The sequence below is a fragment of the Stegodyphus dumicola genome, chromosome 8 (genome assembly GCF_044657685.1).
Source record: "Stegodyphus dumicola isolate Sdum_Otavi_A_Nest chromosome 8, ASM4465768v1".
Classification (NCBI taxonomy): Eukaryota; Metazoa; Arthropoda; class Arachnida; order Araneae; family Eresidae; genus Stegodyphus; species Stegodyphus dumicola.
The window spans coordinates 97,435,558-97,452,426 of NC_140775.1; the positions used below are offsets into that span (position 1 = coordinate 97,435,558).

The 16,869-nt window shown below is 28.4% G+C and overlaps 1 protein-coding gene across 50 annotated transcripts in view; it reads left to right on the top strand.

The window, feature by feature from the left end:
* Positions 1 to 16,869, top strand: part of LOC118199817 (uncharacterized) — a 458,327-nt gene that overhangs the window by 377,020 nt on the left and 64,438 nt on the right. The window lies entirely within an intron of this gene.

Here is a 16,869-nt window from a genome sequence, read left to right on the forward strand (position 1 = left end):
AATAAATTTAGGTGCTTTCTGACATTTAATAGTTGTAAAAAGTTATAGAAATGAATTTTCAAAACTTATCAAATGTAAATTTTATTTATATCATGTAATTTTTTAAAAGTTGCCTCAAAATTCAATTTCTTGCTTTATTGTTACAAATTTATATTTTCTAAGCTATTTCATAATTTTTTTTAAATTTCTTCCTTAATTAGTTCTTAATTTTATAAGATATTTATGTGTTACCTACAATGCAGAGTACAGCAGTATTTATTTGTGGCAGTTTTAATTGAGAAAATTTTTTCGTTCAGATCTTTGAAAACTCATTTTCTTAAAACTTTAAATTAAAGACTGAATCTCTTGTAGTTATTTAAAAATGATAACCTATATTTAATGTAAAGAAGCCTTCCGGATATCAAGAATTTGTTATGCACGCAAATGCATATTTCTGTTATTTTCAGATTCAACTAACGAAAAATATTTCTATAAAAATTGTCAGGAATCTGTTAATTAATGTAAATACATGTATTTATCCATTTCATTTTCTCTTGATATCTAATTGTACTAAGAATACTAATTATAGAGAAAAACTGTTAAGAGGAAACTTACTTTCATAGTTTGATTATGAGATCTACAATTTTCTAAAAGATAATGAGGTATTTTGTTCTGGAATGTAATTATGATCAATACTTTCAATATTACATTTGCCTTTCGTTTAAAATTAATTAGATCAACATCGGAGAATATTCAGATTTACTCTTTGCCATATATTTATTCTGTTTTTCCTGATTTCAAACGTTTTCATCTGTAATAGAAATTTGAGATAACGAATAGCATAAATCGCACAGTTATGAAGGCTAGTATAGAGTGTAAATAAGCATACATTAGAATTAATACAAGAATATACAAGAATTAATTATAAATCATAACTCTTTTTAAACTACGATATTTGATTCAGGGAAAATAACTATCATGCGTTATTTATTTATTTATTTATTTATTTATTTCGTTTTACAGAAGTAAAACATAATGCTGGAAACAGACATTTTTCTCACTCAAATATGTTTTTGATTGCCTCGAGCAATTTATCAGTGAATTTTAAAAAACTTGCAGAATAAGATGGAAAATTAACTATTAAATTTGGTTGTTATTATTTAATTTTTATAGGTTATAGCAGAAAGTTATCTTTTTAAACTTATGTTCTTATAATACGGTTTGAGGTACAAATTATAATTCAACGATAAGTAATAGTTTATTGTTTAAAAACAAATCTTTTCCTACGCACTTTAAAACGCACATAATCCAAAGACTTTATTAATTTAATTTAAAATCAGAATATCTAAATGTTTTAGTATCTTAAGTAGATAAGTACGAGTAAGTATAAATGAGTAATTCTAAAAGAGATCTTTACCTAAGAAAATAATTCATTAGTTAAAAAATGATAAAGCATTTAACATTCGTTAATCCTTTAGGAAATATTCAAATTCAAAAGTGCACTCAAAGCTAAGAAAGTATGGCACAATACCTTTGTAATGTGAAAGCTATTCTCAATTCACTTGACGCAAAAAAGTTTTGCAAAAAATATTTAATTTTTTAAATTTTTAGCAATCTGAAGCACAGAACATATGATCGTATACATAACATATGAGACATAACCCAAAAATTTCTTCTATGAGAATAAAAAATTCAGAATTTTAGAATTATTCTGGAATTTTAAGTTTTTTAATTTATTTTTTAGAACTGCAGTTGGAAAAGAATGTTTCGACTACAGTATATTCCGTATAAAATAGCTTTCTATATTACACAGCTTAACATTAGCTTCCCATGGTTTCTAGAAGCTTTTTAGTTCGTCAAACATACAACGGCTCGCTAAAGTGTTCGTAACACTTTAAGCATTTGTAGAAAAAACTCTGTAGCCCGGAATTGAGTTTGAACATAAAGCCGAATATTTTTTCAAATCATCTCCATGCGATCTTGAATGAAACCAAACCTTTATTATTATTATTATTATTATTATTTAGAATTTTGGTGACGTTTAAAAAGTCGTTTGGCTTTATTCATTGCCTGCTTATTTGATTTAATATTTAAAAATGTCTCGTAATCGTAAGAAAGCAACGAATAGCATTCGAAAATTGAACATTTTTCATAAGGGTGGAAAATCGATCTAGGATATCCTTAAATTAATAAATTTACCTCATTCTAAGGTGCAGTATGTGATAAAACGCTTTAAAGAAGAAATTCGGATCGAAAATAAAGGAGGGGTCGTCCGGCAAAAGTTAACTCAACGGAATCAGAGATTTATAGTTAAAGAAATTGCGGGAAAAAAAACCCCTATGTTTGAGTGCTGCACAGATTCACTTGAAATTGTTCGGCTTGATTACATAGGAACTCTGCTCGAAAAAAATTTGAAAGAGAAAAGTGCAAAAATAGAAAAAATAATCTTTCCTTCGCAAAATCAATGGTAAACAAGCCCGAAAAGCATTCGAATCATGTCGTATTTGCAGATGAAGGCAAATTTAACGTTTTTGGATTTGATTGGCGTATACGGAGAAGAAAAATGAGAAACTTAATCCCAAGACCTTGGTTCGAACAGGCATGGCGATGGAGGTGTCCTTGTGTGAGGTGCATGTCAGCATCAGTATTAGGTAATTTCGTATTTACTGATGGCATAATGAACCATGTTCTTTATTTAAATATTTTAAAATATGATTTTACATTATTCGCAAAAAATTTGAGTATTGGAAACAACTTTAATTTTTTTATTAGGATAACGATCTGCACACGGCCCTCAGCATTCGCCATCAGTCTGTCTATAATTGTCCACAAGTTCTGAAAACACGATCTCAGTCACCAGATTTAAATCCGATGGAACACATCCGGAAATAATTAGAAGTAGAGTATGAAGACACAGCATTAAAGCGAAAACTGAACTAAAAACAGTAAATAATGGAAGAATGGAGAAGCATTAAGACAGATATTACACAAAAAGAAACTGTTGAATTCAATGCCAAAACGTTCGAAAGCTGTCAAAAATTTTGCAGTATATCTTACAAAATACCAACTGACAGAAATACTACAATATTTACTAATATATGCACATTTCTTTAAAGTATGCGAAAGCTTTTGTGAGGTAACTTTTCTGTTACTTTTTGATTGTTGATTTTCAAAAAAAAAAAAAAAATTTACTATGTTCATAAAATAATTAATGTAACTTTGTTAAGAGAAATTTATAGACAGTATTAAAAATTCTCATTTTCAAATATTATTTTTTATTAATGAATAAAGCAATATTGCACTGAAACTCGTGTGTACGAACACTTTTGGGAGCCACTGTATGTGTAAATATATATACAAACACATAATCACTCATTTTTAAATATCTCTTGTTTTAAAGCAGTGACAGAGATATTAATGCAATCTAAAGACAAAAGAAAATGTAAACTTCAATAACTTGATAGTCGCATTTCCTCTACCCTAAATTGGCTTTCGTTAAAGAAATATTTGGATTTCATTGAAAATAAAAACGAAGGAATGAAAATTCTAAGCCTTTCATTGACAAATATAATAAATAATGAATGCCTCGTGAAATATTCTAATATAAATTACAATATATATTCATTTGAATAATTGTAAAATCTATTTATACTTACTCGTACTTATCTACTTAAGATCCTAAAACATTTAGATATTCTTATTTTAAATTAAATTAATAAAGTCTTTGGATTATGTGCGTTTTAAAGTGCGTAGGAGAAGATTCCTAAAGGATTAGCAAATGTTAAATGCTTTGTCATTTTTTATCTAATGAATTATTTTCTTAGGTAAAGATCTCTTTTAGAATTACTCATTTTTAATTCATTTAAGTATTTTAAAGTTTTCTTTCATTATATAATATAATGAAGAAACACGATATCTTTTTCGTTACATATCATATAATAAGAAAAAGGAAAATGATGATTAATGAATTAAGTTTTATTTCAGTTACAATTCAGTTACAAGTTTTGTTGTATATTTAAGAAAACCAAAATTATAAATGCATAAATTTTTATTGAAAATTCCAAAATTGAGTTATTTTAATAAGTTGTTAATTTCTTTTTCAAAATTTTGCTACCTAATTTAAGATTTTAAAATTTCTGAATTATAGTTTATAACATGTAAAGAATTTAGAATAATAAGAAGAAAGAAATAAAGAATTCATCTTATTGTACACAGTATATTTTAAACCAAATATTTGTCAGATGTAAGCTTTATTCTAAAAAGAAATTATGTTTTTTTAACTGTGAACAAATTATGTGTTACTCAAATTAGACAACAATGCATTCCTCCCCACCCAACGCACACATAAAAATATTTTTCTAAAACTTGTTTTATATAAATATATGGAGAATATCTGATTTCCCAAAGTGATATTTGTTTCTTTGTTTAAAATTTTAACTTATTTAAAAATTTGCTTTAATTTTAAGAATATTATCCATTAAATTGCCTGTATCATAAATAGCACGGGCAGTTTTCCCATTTTAATAAGCAGGAAATCTAAAATAATATTAAAATTTAGAAGTTCTTATCGCAGCATGTTAATATTTTAAAAATACGTTGCAAATTTTGAAAATTTTTTAAATTGCCAAATGTATATATTTTTTTACTTTTTAGTTTTGCATTGTTAACTGCATTTCATGGTTTATTTCACAAGTTCTTTGATGTTAAACCTTCATCTCAGACTTTTTTCTTTTCTAAATTCCTCTTATTTAAGATTATGTAACTTATAGCCGTTCTTACGTACAAATATTACATTTTGGAATTCGCCAATAAAGATCACCTTTTTCTGTAAATTAGGTATGAGAATTTACTTTCTTTTCCATAATTTCTTTGAAAGATTAAAAAATTTCTTGCCATTTCTATTTCTTTCTTTCTGTCTTTTTTGGGGGGAGGGCGGGGTACGTTTTTAGAAATCTTTGCTTAAATTATTGAAAAAGGTGATCATTTCTCTCTTTTTTTTATGAACATTTAAATGAATAACTTGTTTCATTGTTCAAATTTAAGGTAGCCTTCCTCTGCTAATCTTTCAACTTTTTCTGATCCTGAATTAATGCTGCAGTGAATTAAATATGGTACATTCAATTTTTCAAAATTTTGTCTTAGAAACTTCGCTGAAAATTTGTGGAATTTCAAATAATTTTTAGTTTTCTTTTAAAAGACTTTTATTTAATTTAAAAATGTTTCTAGTTGCTTAATTCTGTAAAATTACTGAAATGATAACTTTTATTGGCTCAATTGAATGCGAACTTTATTTATAATAAAAAATACACAACTTTGCATAATTTAATTTTTTACTAAAGATTCAAAAACATGTAGTGTATGAGTCACATTCTAATAATGAGGTAAAGAATAATACTTTTAAAGTATTTAAACACTTAGCGGAAGATATTATAAATTTCTAAAATAAATTTTACAAAGGAAGATAAAAGAAATACTATAAATTAAAAAATATTAGTTTTATTAAAACCCATTTTTCATGCCAGTTTCATTATTTTCCCATATTTGTGTGGTAACTCTAATAAATGTAATATATTAGCACTTAAAAATTAAAGATAACAAAGTAAAAGGGAAAAACACTGAGCTATATTTCATATTATATGATGATTTTAAAATGCTTGCTATGCTACCTTGAATGCTAGAGTAAGACGCTTGAAATGCTTAGCTTCATACAATACATTCTTAAAAAATATATAAGCATCAAAATATTTCCTCTAATCCTTTCTTAGAAATTGAAATAGTTACCTTTTGGAACGCCTTATTCCTTATCCCTGAACCTGCAATGCTGATGTATCTGTAGTATTAGTTGTTGTTCTGCTGGGCTGTGAATTCTAATAAGATAAAGCAAATTTATCTAAAATGTCCAATATTACTGCTAGTTTATAATTTCGAAATACTGTTTTTATATGCATATCTATTATTATCAACCAGACTATTCTTGTAAGATTTGAAACTGGCTTGTTTGATGAGAAGATAAAAATTGTATAATTTTTTTAGTTATGAACAGCATACACAGCATAAACATTTTCCGCACTGTTATTTTCTAATTTGCTTATTTTTAAGAATCATGTACATGTATATACATGCGGAAAAAAAAATGTGACAGTTCTATATCTCCCGTTCTGCTGGGCCGATTCACGAAATTCAACTTGCATTTTTCATGTATCGAAAGCGCAGCTTAGGACATGTATTAGATTTATATATAGCATTGTTCTAATATAGGTATTTTGACTCAAAATTCGACCTTTTTCTGAAATGACACGCCAATGTTTTTTCATATTTCGATTCTATGCCTCAAATTGTACCAAACTGCCAGGTTTGTTAAAAATCGCAAGAGTAATTTCTAAAAAATTAGCTCTCAAAATTTTAGCGCCTCAGTGTTAATTGAATTTGGTATATATTCGTTAATATCTCTTTTTTTTTATTAAACTTGTTTGATTCTTCCTTTCACATTTCGAAATTAATGTTTCCAAATAAAATTCGCCCATTTTTATGGTTTATTTTTAAAATTTGTATTTTTAAATATTTTTTATAAATTTTTCGAAAAAGCATTTTAATTATAACCTACAGAATTTTTAACATCATCTTAAAGTAGATGTATTTCTAGGCTCACCTGCAAAAAATTATAGTTTTTATTCAAAATTTTCTAAGATATACATGAATTTACGTTTGCAATTGAGAATATTTGTTATAAGCGATAATAACGCCAAATGTGGTTAACGCACTTGGTTAAAATTATTTGAAAGTATGAACGATGACTTTTTTCCGCTCGTCTGCAATGAAAAAAAGGAAAGGATAATAGGTTGCTACAAATTAAGAAGTTCACCAGGTGATTTATTCTTGGCGCAAACTGAAAAAAATGCACCAAGATAAATTTTTGAATTACACCGTAAATTTCGCACTAAATTTTACAAAATTTAATATTTAGGGATAATTTCAGTTGTAAAATCGAAATATGAAAAAAAGTGGCATGTCATTTCAGGAAAAATCCGATTTTCTGTCAAATAGAACAATGCTATATATAAATATTATATATATATATATATAAAATATATTTATATATAGCAATATAGCATTGTTTATATATATATATATATATATATATATATATTCTAAGACCTGCTTTCGAGAATATATATATATATTCTATGACCCGCTTTCGAGACATGAAAACACAATTTCAATTTCGTCAATCGGTCCAGTAGAACGGGAGGTAACTGTCCACCTTTTTTTTCGCAGTGCACATTAAGTAACTTTAAGATTTTTGAGTTATTATTTATTCCATTTATACTATTTTCATTTGAGAAACAAGCATTTCAAGTTGGCATAATATGGTTCACTTCTCAATGAATTTCGAACTGGTTATTGATTCACATGCAAGTGTCTAGTTACGCATGCAAGACGTACAGCATTTATACAAGATTTGCACAACGTTCTGAGATAATTTACTGCATCTGTAGGTTGACAGATAATTTGCTAAATTATAATATGATTCCATACACATTCGAAGAAATGTTATTTACTAACAAATGACTCTTCTAAACTGCCATTACGTTTATTCTTTACAGAGAAGAATTCGAGTAGTATTTTGAAAAATGTACTACATCCATCACATCGAAACTTAGTGTAAAGAAACACAAGAATTAGAGAAATAATGCAGCAGAATAATTGAGAAGATTGCAATCCTCGTGTAAAGAGTCTGGTCGTGAATACCTACAATGATTTCTAAATAAAAAAATTTCATATTAATTTTAGTGCATTTTGTTGAAGAGTTAAATATTGAAGAACAAAATGTAGCGGTTTGGTAAGAAATTTTCTCCTTCTTGTCGTGTGCCTCCGCTGTGTAACTGGAAGCACACTCGGCTAGCAGTCGAGAGGTCAGGGGTTTGAACTTAATGTAGAAAGATTTTTGATGTTTTCTGCTTCGAAACAAATTTAAGGTTTCTACAATTTAATTCGTGCTTTCCATTAGCAATTGATTTAATTCTTCGTAACATTTGAAAATAATGTTTGAAAATGTGTTAGTTTTATTACTTTTGGTAATTTAATGACAATTTCTTTTTATGATTTTTATTGAAAATGTAGTAACAAATAAGTGATTTTCTCCGAATGATACAAAATGCTTTTGCATCGATATATTGTTGAGTCTCAAAATGGGAAACCGATTACGTTAATTTATTTTCAAATAGTAGAATTTTGAGCCCAAGAAATGCGGACGAATTTGACTGCTTGTAACTAAAACAGTTGCATGGTAAATTCTATGTTGGAATTAGTTTTATATGCTAAGGAATTATTTCGCGCTTGAAAGTTTGAATGACATTATCGTTTTAGGCTGTACTCAGTTCCACCATAGACAGAGTGTGTGCCTTTCTCTCCCTTCAGAGGAGTTGTCAGGTTCAAAATAATGTGCACGTTGTAAACATTATTCCAAATGAAAAATTCATTAAATCGTCATTCAGCTTAGATCACACATGTCTATGAATAATTAATTACCTTAACCATCACTAACTAAAGTAGCCTTTTTTTTTTTTGTCTAAATACTAACACTGAACTGGTTAGATGTACTAAAAATGCATTTATTAACCAGTGTAATAAACCATTTTTCTAAACAATATTTTATTTCACTTACATAATGGAATACTGAAGAGAATAAGAATACTGAAGAGAATAAGAATTATTTTGCAATTCTTTGTGATGCATCCGTTTGCACAGCATGGCCAGCAAGCTAAAAAAATATGTTTGCCAGAATCTCGGTTTCTTAGAAATGTTTAGGATTATTTTTCCTTAAAAAATAGTATTTCTCGGAATCTCAGACACTCAGTAATGTTTTGAATATTTTTATTCCCCCAAAATTATCTGTTCGCGATACATAAATATAAATGTTTTAACAAATTTAAATTTTCAAAGATTTTTTTTAATGTAAAATTTTATTTCAAGAATCCAACATTTTGGTAAGGAAAGAGACTATATTGAAATTGGAAGTATACACTATTTAATAACACTTAGTCATGCAATTTTTATAAATATCTTCAGCAATTATCCCATGCTTTTGTTTACAGTCTATCGCACATATTAGATTTTAAATCCTAAATAAAGAGAGTTATTTGGAAATACCAAAATTTAAAACTTTATTATATTTAAGTAGTTTTTAACAGCATTCTCTCTAAACGATAAAGAAAGCCACCTAGTATTAAATTGAGTAATAAATGAAAACAAGACAATAGAACAAACAAATTCATTAAAAGAAGGTTTAAACTTGCGCGTTTGTGTTGAAGGTTAATAATGTTAAAAATTAAATGTTACAAAACTCAAAATAAACCCTGCATAATTTGTCTTTCAAGGAGCAAAATTCAATGTTTTTGTTAGAGATCTAAATACTTATAACTTTTCAAGCCTTGTAATTTTTCAAAGAAATTTCTCTGCTAAAAACATCGTATTTTTGAGGAGAAAAAACCGTTTCTGATTTTCCAAATAATTACATACAAGCATGCACAATATTACTTAAAATTGTAACGCAATGAAGCATTCATTACAGTGCAATTATGATTGTCCGAAATTCCGTTTTATCCAACATTTGAAGAAAATCCAATTCTTACGTGATGTTATGATTAATAGTATATTTGTTATTATTCTAAGAGGTCTAACACAATTAAGTAAACAATCAAACACAATTAAGTATTTCGCAAAGTAACTTTTTAAACTTTATATATTGTCACTTTGTTTAATAGCCATTGCAATATATTCTTTTCGTCTTGCACAATTTTTAGTAAAGTAATTTGTGTACATAATGGAATAGCTTTCTTTTTCAGTGAAATAATTGCACTATTGCAAATATAAGAAATTAAAATAATTTGCATTATTTAATGTGCAGTAACTATGTCTGTATTTTATTGCGCTAAATTTGATTGTTATTTTTTATTCTTGTATTGTTCACAGAACTATTTCAATTAAATCTCATCTGTAGTTGTTTCATACTATCCTGCATTCCAGTTTTGACTACCGGCGAATATAATTTATGTTGGAAATTTGGGTTTCTTCAGATATGTTTCAGCGTAACCCTTCCCGTTTCCCTTAAGAAGAGATCCTCATCGCCCTTGTTCTCAATTTTAAATGAATTTCTTATATTCCAAAAATAGGAGATTATTTTCAAACACGAATTCATGATTTTAAAACGTCGTTTTTCTTTCGTGAACTTATTTTTGGTTTTGTCAGCTTTTTGTTTCATTAACGTGATGTTCAAAATGTGTTATTAAATAGTGTATACTTCTAATTTCAATATAGTCTCTTTCCTTACCAAAATGTTGGATTCTTGAAATAAAATTTTAAATTAAAAAAATCTTTGAAAATTTAATTTGTTAAAAAATTTCTTCTGTTAACATGAACAAATAAATAAAATTATGAATGCAGAATAAAAACTGCCCGTGAATGTAAAATATTAACAAAAAAAATATTTTCTTAAGAAATGCAATTATTGCTTCCTTGTATTTAGCTTTACTTAACTACAGTGACCTGTTTCTTAAGCTACAGATTTAAAATAAGAATTTTAAATGCAGAAACTAAAATGGTTAATATAAATGGGATGCTGAAATACATTAAAGTGTCGAAACAGAGTTTAGTCTTCCATGAACTCATAATTGACACATTTCAAACCTGCACAAATTCTCCGACACTATTTTAAAGGTTTTCTTTAAATATTTCTAAATTTTTAGCATCTAAGTAAATTATTTTTAGCTACTTGCACATTTCGCTCTTCAATTTGTGTTTGGCCCTTGAATAATAATACTGATTTTTATATCAAATATTTCAATCAATTTTTGCCGCACGGGAGTTTAAACTTTCTGTTGTGTTTTATATTTCATAACGAGTACAGAATATTCCTAAATAAAAGTACAGGGACCGGAAGAATGCATGACACGTTAGATTTCGTATTTCATACAAAATTAATTTTTTAAAATTTAAAAATACGAAAACATGAATTTTTGCATTATTTAAAATATTTCTGTAACTGAAAGTAAATATCTGTGAGCAACGGTTGCAAAAATAAAGGCCAGGTAAGGACTTTTGGAGTAATTTAATGACATTAAAATTAATTATTATAAAAATGGTCTGTATAATACATTACGTCAATGGATAGACAGATACAGATGTCAACTTTTCGAAAGCTTTGACCATGACTAATTGATCGCCAGATGCAAGGATTTCGAAAGTATAACATTCTTACTTTTACGCACATATTGACTCATCCAGGTAAAGATATAAATACCAAATGCTTCGAAGCCGTTGGTATGTATGACTTATTTATTGTTAGATTCAAGAACTTTGAAAGCATAATTGACTAACATAACACATGTTTCATTAGATACTGTAAGTAAAAATAGCAGACAACATTTAATCGAAACCTGCGTCGGTAATATTTAGTTTAAATTTTTCTCTGATGTACATTATTCTAAAAAAATAGGATTAAAAGGTATCCACGTTAAAAAGACCAATTTTGGCAAAAAAATGGCAATTTTCTTTTATTTGTTCATTGGATAGATTGTTTATTTAGCTTTAAAAAACTGGTCTGCTTTTGTTTCTACGTTAATTAGAAACCGAGATATTAAGGATTTCATAAAGACGCAAAAACCGAAATGGGCATTTAAATCACCGAAATTGCGCATTCAAAGGCTTAAAAAGAGCTGGAAATGGACATAAATAATTTGTTATATTTGAAATGTAATGTAAAGATTTTTAAAGAGAGGGAATTAATAGAATCTTATGTATAATCTGTGCAGCAACATGAAATTATTTCCAATAAAATGCAATATTTTTATTAATTGCGTGTTTAAAGCGTTATGTCCTCACTAGCATATGAGTTTGATTTGATTCGACATATTACATACTGAAATTAGATTTATCTTAGTCTTTGAATATTTTTATTAACATTCGAGTTAAAAGTATAATAAAGAGTGATAAAAAAAAAGTCGAAGCCGTGTTTGTAAAAGAAAATGCGTAAGGAACAAATTTATGAAACGTGCTGCGAAAGAAATATATAATAATATTAATAAAGGAATTCCCATCGAGTGAAATGAAACTAAGATGCTTCTCATCGGCGGGAGATTTTTTGAAAGTGATTTGTGACGTAAAATATATTTATAGTTAAGTTGCGTCACCAAATATGAACGCGTAAGGAACGCGCAAATAGGAACGCGTCATATTCAGAAGTCCCGTTCCAGAGTTAGAAAATTGAAGGAAAAACAAAAATATCTTGACGTGGGGGTCAACGTCGCTCCCTAATCATGTCTTTATTGACAAACTTCAAAATGGACTTAGAATCAGGAACAATGAATGAAAAGTGCTGTAATTGCTCCATTTTTTTCACACTTTCTCTAATGCAAAACTATCTATACATGGTCAGTGTTCAGATGGACTAGACATTTTTTGTAACTATCAGCGAGCTGTGTCAGTTAGAAGAGTGTATACTAGCAAATCCAAAAGACTGGGCAGAAGAATGTAATTAATATTCTTCTATATAATATAATATATATTATATAGAAGAATATAAAACTATGTGAGTGTATATAAAACTATGTGAGCAGAAGCTCCTTATATTCTTTTTCTTAAAGTGCTTATAAAAGGACACAAAATGTAAACAGAATGTTAATGGCATTTTTTGGAAATTTATACCTATGGTTGCCATTGTGGAATTACAAACTCTTAAATTGGGGGCATATATAGCTGTTATACACTTTAACAGAAGGCTTTTAGGCTTACTAGATATTTTAAATTATACAGGTATGCAACATGGTGAATATGTAGTCGAGAGATTTAGTAAGCTCGACATGGAGCGAATAAGTAAATCAAAATATCACTCACTTCCCAGAGTAAAAATTGCCACAAAAAACAAATAGGTTGAATATAAACAGAAAAATAGATAAAATTGAACAAAAGGAAGGTATAACCTATAGATATGGAGTTATAGGTATCTGGGTTAAGATTTAGTCATAAAAAGAAAACATTTTAAAATTTAATGCATTTTTCTCAAAATTTATTTCTTCTATAAACTGGCTCACTTGGTGCAAGATAAACCAAATTATTATTCCTTTATTTTTATAAAACTTTGTATGCTTAATCTATATATAGTTAGCTAGGGAATGACATACCAGAATATTTATATGTGAAATATTTTTGAAATTGTGGCCTGTTATTTAAATAATGACATCGTGAATTTATCGAGTCTCATAAAAAATTTTCAAAATTCTAAATTTTTTTTTACTATTTAAAATATTCTTAAAATCCTATGTAATTCCCTAGATAAAAGCACGTAATTTATTATTCTATTACTTTTTAAATATAACTTTAATATTTTTTCATATATAATGTTTCAAATTGTTTTAAAATTTCACGTAAATTTAATATATTTTGCAGGATAATAGTAGAATATATTAAATTTTGACATTGCATATTTAATCTGTGTAGATAATAAATGAGAAAATGTGTTTATAGTATACTTATACTGCTTTTTTGAAAAACAGTGCTCCGAACGTGGTCGAATAAAGTATAATAATCGGCTTTTTTAAAAAAGTTTGATGCAATTTTAAAAGTAAAAGATATAGGATATTTAGAAAGTTAATTACTTTAAATATAAATGACATTTTAAAAACTTGCAGTATAATTAAAATTTTTGTAATAGACTTTGTTAATAGCAATTAACAGACATGAAGTTTTATGAATTCAAGCTTATGTAGCCATTGGTAGGTTAGTGGGTAAAGATCTCCTCCCCCTCTTCACCTTTTTTCAGTCGTAGACCGTACATTTACCTCATCCTGACCGTTAAGTATTTATCTGACGAGTGGCAAACCCTTGCTTTTTTATTCACCCTGCTTTCGTTTGTACTCAGCCTTCAACAGATGGTTTATTTTTGTGCTTAATTGTGTTGTTCAGAGTTCAGGAACCTTACGCCCTTGCCACGCGTGGCGAGAACAAAAAATGACCTAAAAACAGGGCGCTTGTGGGCCCGGGCAAGGGTTAAAAACGGCGGAAAAGGGTGAAATGAAAGGGCTACCCATCCCACTCGTACTCAGGGGTTGTCGAACTTCAGAATTCCAGGTGGGATATAGAGGGTAAAAAGGGGGTTCTGAAACTGATGATTTGATTAATCATTGGTAGAAACAGTAACATAATTATTTTATTCCTTATGATAGATTTGAAGATGAAATATCATGTATGGATTTTTTTTTATTGTAAATGAAAGTAAAGAATACCTATATGGAAGATAACAAGAATTTATTAATTCAATAATAATGAGCTTCCCTGAAATGACCATCTGTGATTCCAGATGGTTTGGGCCTCCTGTGGAGATAGTCATCTTGGAGAGTGTTTGATTCCTTAATACTGATGTTTATTTATATTTTCAGAAATATTTGTCACTTTCAGAGATGATTGTTTAGAAAAAAATCACTAAAAGTTGGATTAATCATTAAGCAAAATAAATTCGCATTTCAGGCGTCAAGGAAAGGGCATCACAAAATAAAAGGTACTTAAGGGCTCAAGCAAAGGAGTCACCACAAAAATTTCCCGTTGCCGATTTTACAATGGAATATATGGTGCAACTAAATAAAGACCTAGGAAGCATACATATTCGGTTGAGCGGTATAATCATCAGAGTACTCGAGAAGGAGGCCCAACCTCTGTCGAAACTCATTATAAAATTCCTAATTATTTACACCTCCGAATGATTTACGAATAAAACATTAGATTTCAAAAATTCGTACTTCAATGGCCACTACTGAAAGAGTAATTTAAAAGCGAATATTAGTTTAAAAAAAGTACTTGAAATGAATATGAAGTTTGGGCTTCGAATTTTTTATGCAGGTTCAGATGTTTAATTTCTTATTTAAATATTTAAACATTACGTTTTTTACTAAAAATTACTACCGAGTTGCCCTTTGAAAGAAGTAAGTCATCAAGTTTGATAAAACTTATAAACATTAATTTTGTATAATATCAGAGACTATTTAACAATATTAACAAAACATTACATATAAGCTGCTCACGAGTGTCCTCCCCAGTTTCAATAGTTTATTGCTCCGTTCATTCAGTATTTTCAGTGTTCAGTATTTTCAGTGTGATTTACAAAACACATATGAAAATAAATAACAACTGAAAATATTTATTATGCATTACAGCCAAGTAATGTTAAGGCTATCTAAGACGATATTCCGACTAATTTTGTTATTTAGGGGAAATGATTATCTTAGATGATATTAAATACTGGCGGCTTATTTTATGTTTTCCTAAATATTTGCTCCTTTCAGATGTGCTCATACTAGAAAAATGATTGTAATATAAGGGTTTATTATAATTACTTTCTTCACATTTATATTTTCACAAGTCCGTACGAACGGGTCCACCAGCAACTGGCGGTAAAATCGTTAAACGCTGTTAGTTTCGACTGAGTTCGATTGCAGGCGAACAGGCTGGCTGTATAGACATTTTCCACATGTGTAAGGTATATACGAGCAAGTCCTCCAGGAAAGCATCCTCCCCTTGGCCTGATAGCCCTAGTGTGCTTTGCCATAATCAGCTAAACCAAACCAAACCATACGAATGGAAAGTGACTTCATCATTGGAGACTGTCTTGGCTGACAACGAAGTCTTCAATACTTTAGTGATTTGTCATCATTAAGCACTTCAGTTTGCTAGCGTCTCAATCTCATTATCACCTAATTTCTGTAAAAATACTCTAAAAAGACATCTTCAGTACTTTGTATCTTCAATGTCTCAATCTCATAATCATCTAATTTCTCTAAAAATACATCTTCATACCTTGTGTTTTCAGTACTTCTCCTCAATGACTTGTCATAATTGAAGACTAACTTGTCTTTAATGACTTAAGTGTTTCAATCTCATAATCATCTAATTTCTCTAGCAACTGACAACAAAAATCAGGTTGTCATTAGGTTTTAATACTTGTAAGATCTTTATTCAGTACATCTGAGGTTGAAGGCTTTTCTAAGAGTTTTCTAGACAGTTGATTAAGGATGCTGAGGTTTCGGCTGAGACTTCATCTGAGACTTTTGTTGAAGATTGAACTCAATTTACAATGCAAACTGTCAGCCATCGTTCATATTGTCTAAGTATGAAAGTAGTTATTTCATCGCCTATGAGAAATAAAATTTTGCAATTAGAAAGAACATGAGTGTACACCATGTACACTCATGTACATGTAATAGTAAATCTTAATGTAAAATAATTTTCGAAAAAAGTATTGTTCTTTAAAACTTTCTAAACGCGGCACTGTAAAAAATTTATTACACACAAATTAAATTAAAAATGCAATTTATTTAAGATTTGTTGGATCTCGTTAGAAGTAAATCGCAGTAACACATAATACTTGTAACAACATAAAATAGTGAGTAATAGTTCCAATCTAATAGTTTAAGTGATATAACCGAAAACAAAAAGCGACTAGAAATAAATTCAAGAATAAAGTTATCTTCATAATCAAGACAAACAAAAAGCTGAACTACAAAACAAAATCTCAAATACTATTAATTAATGGAAAGAGCAAATTAAAATTAGGATTAGTGTTATCAACAAAATAAGCAGGGAAACGAAATACATAAAATGATTAATTATACCTTTTTTACGTATATTAAACTTAATAGAGAGCCGCCTTCAACTTATTGGGAAGAATAATAACTTCCTGGAAATCATTAGCACAAGCTAAATATAAATTTAATATTTTTTCCATTAAGAAGTTTTTCATAATATTAACAGCTTCATAGTCTAATTTTTAGATATGTCTTTAGCTCGACGGCACGATGTCATATTAAAAGCACAAGGAAAAGATGGACCATTGAAGATTTTGAT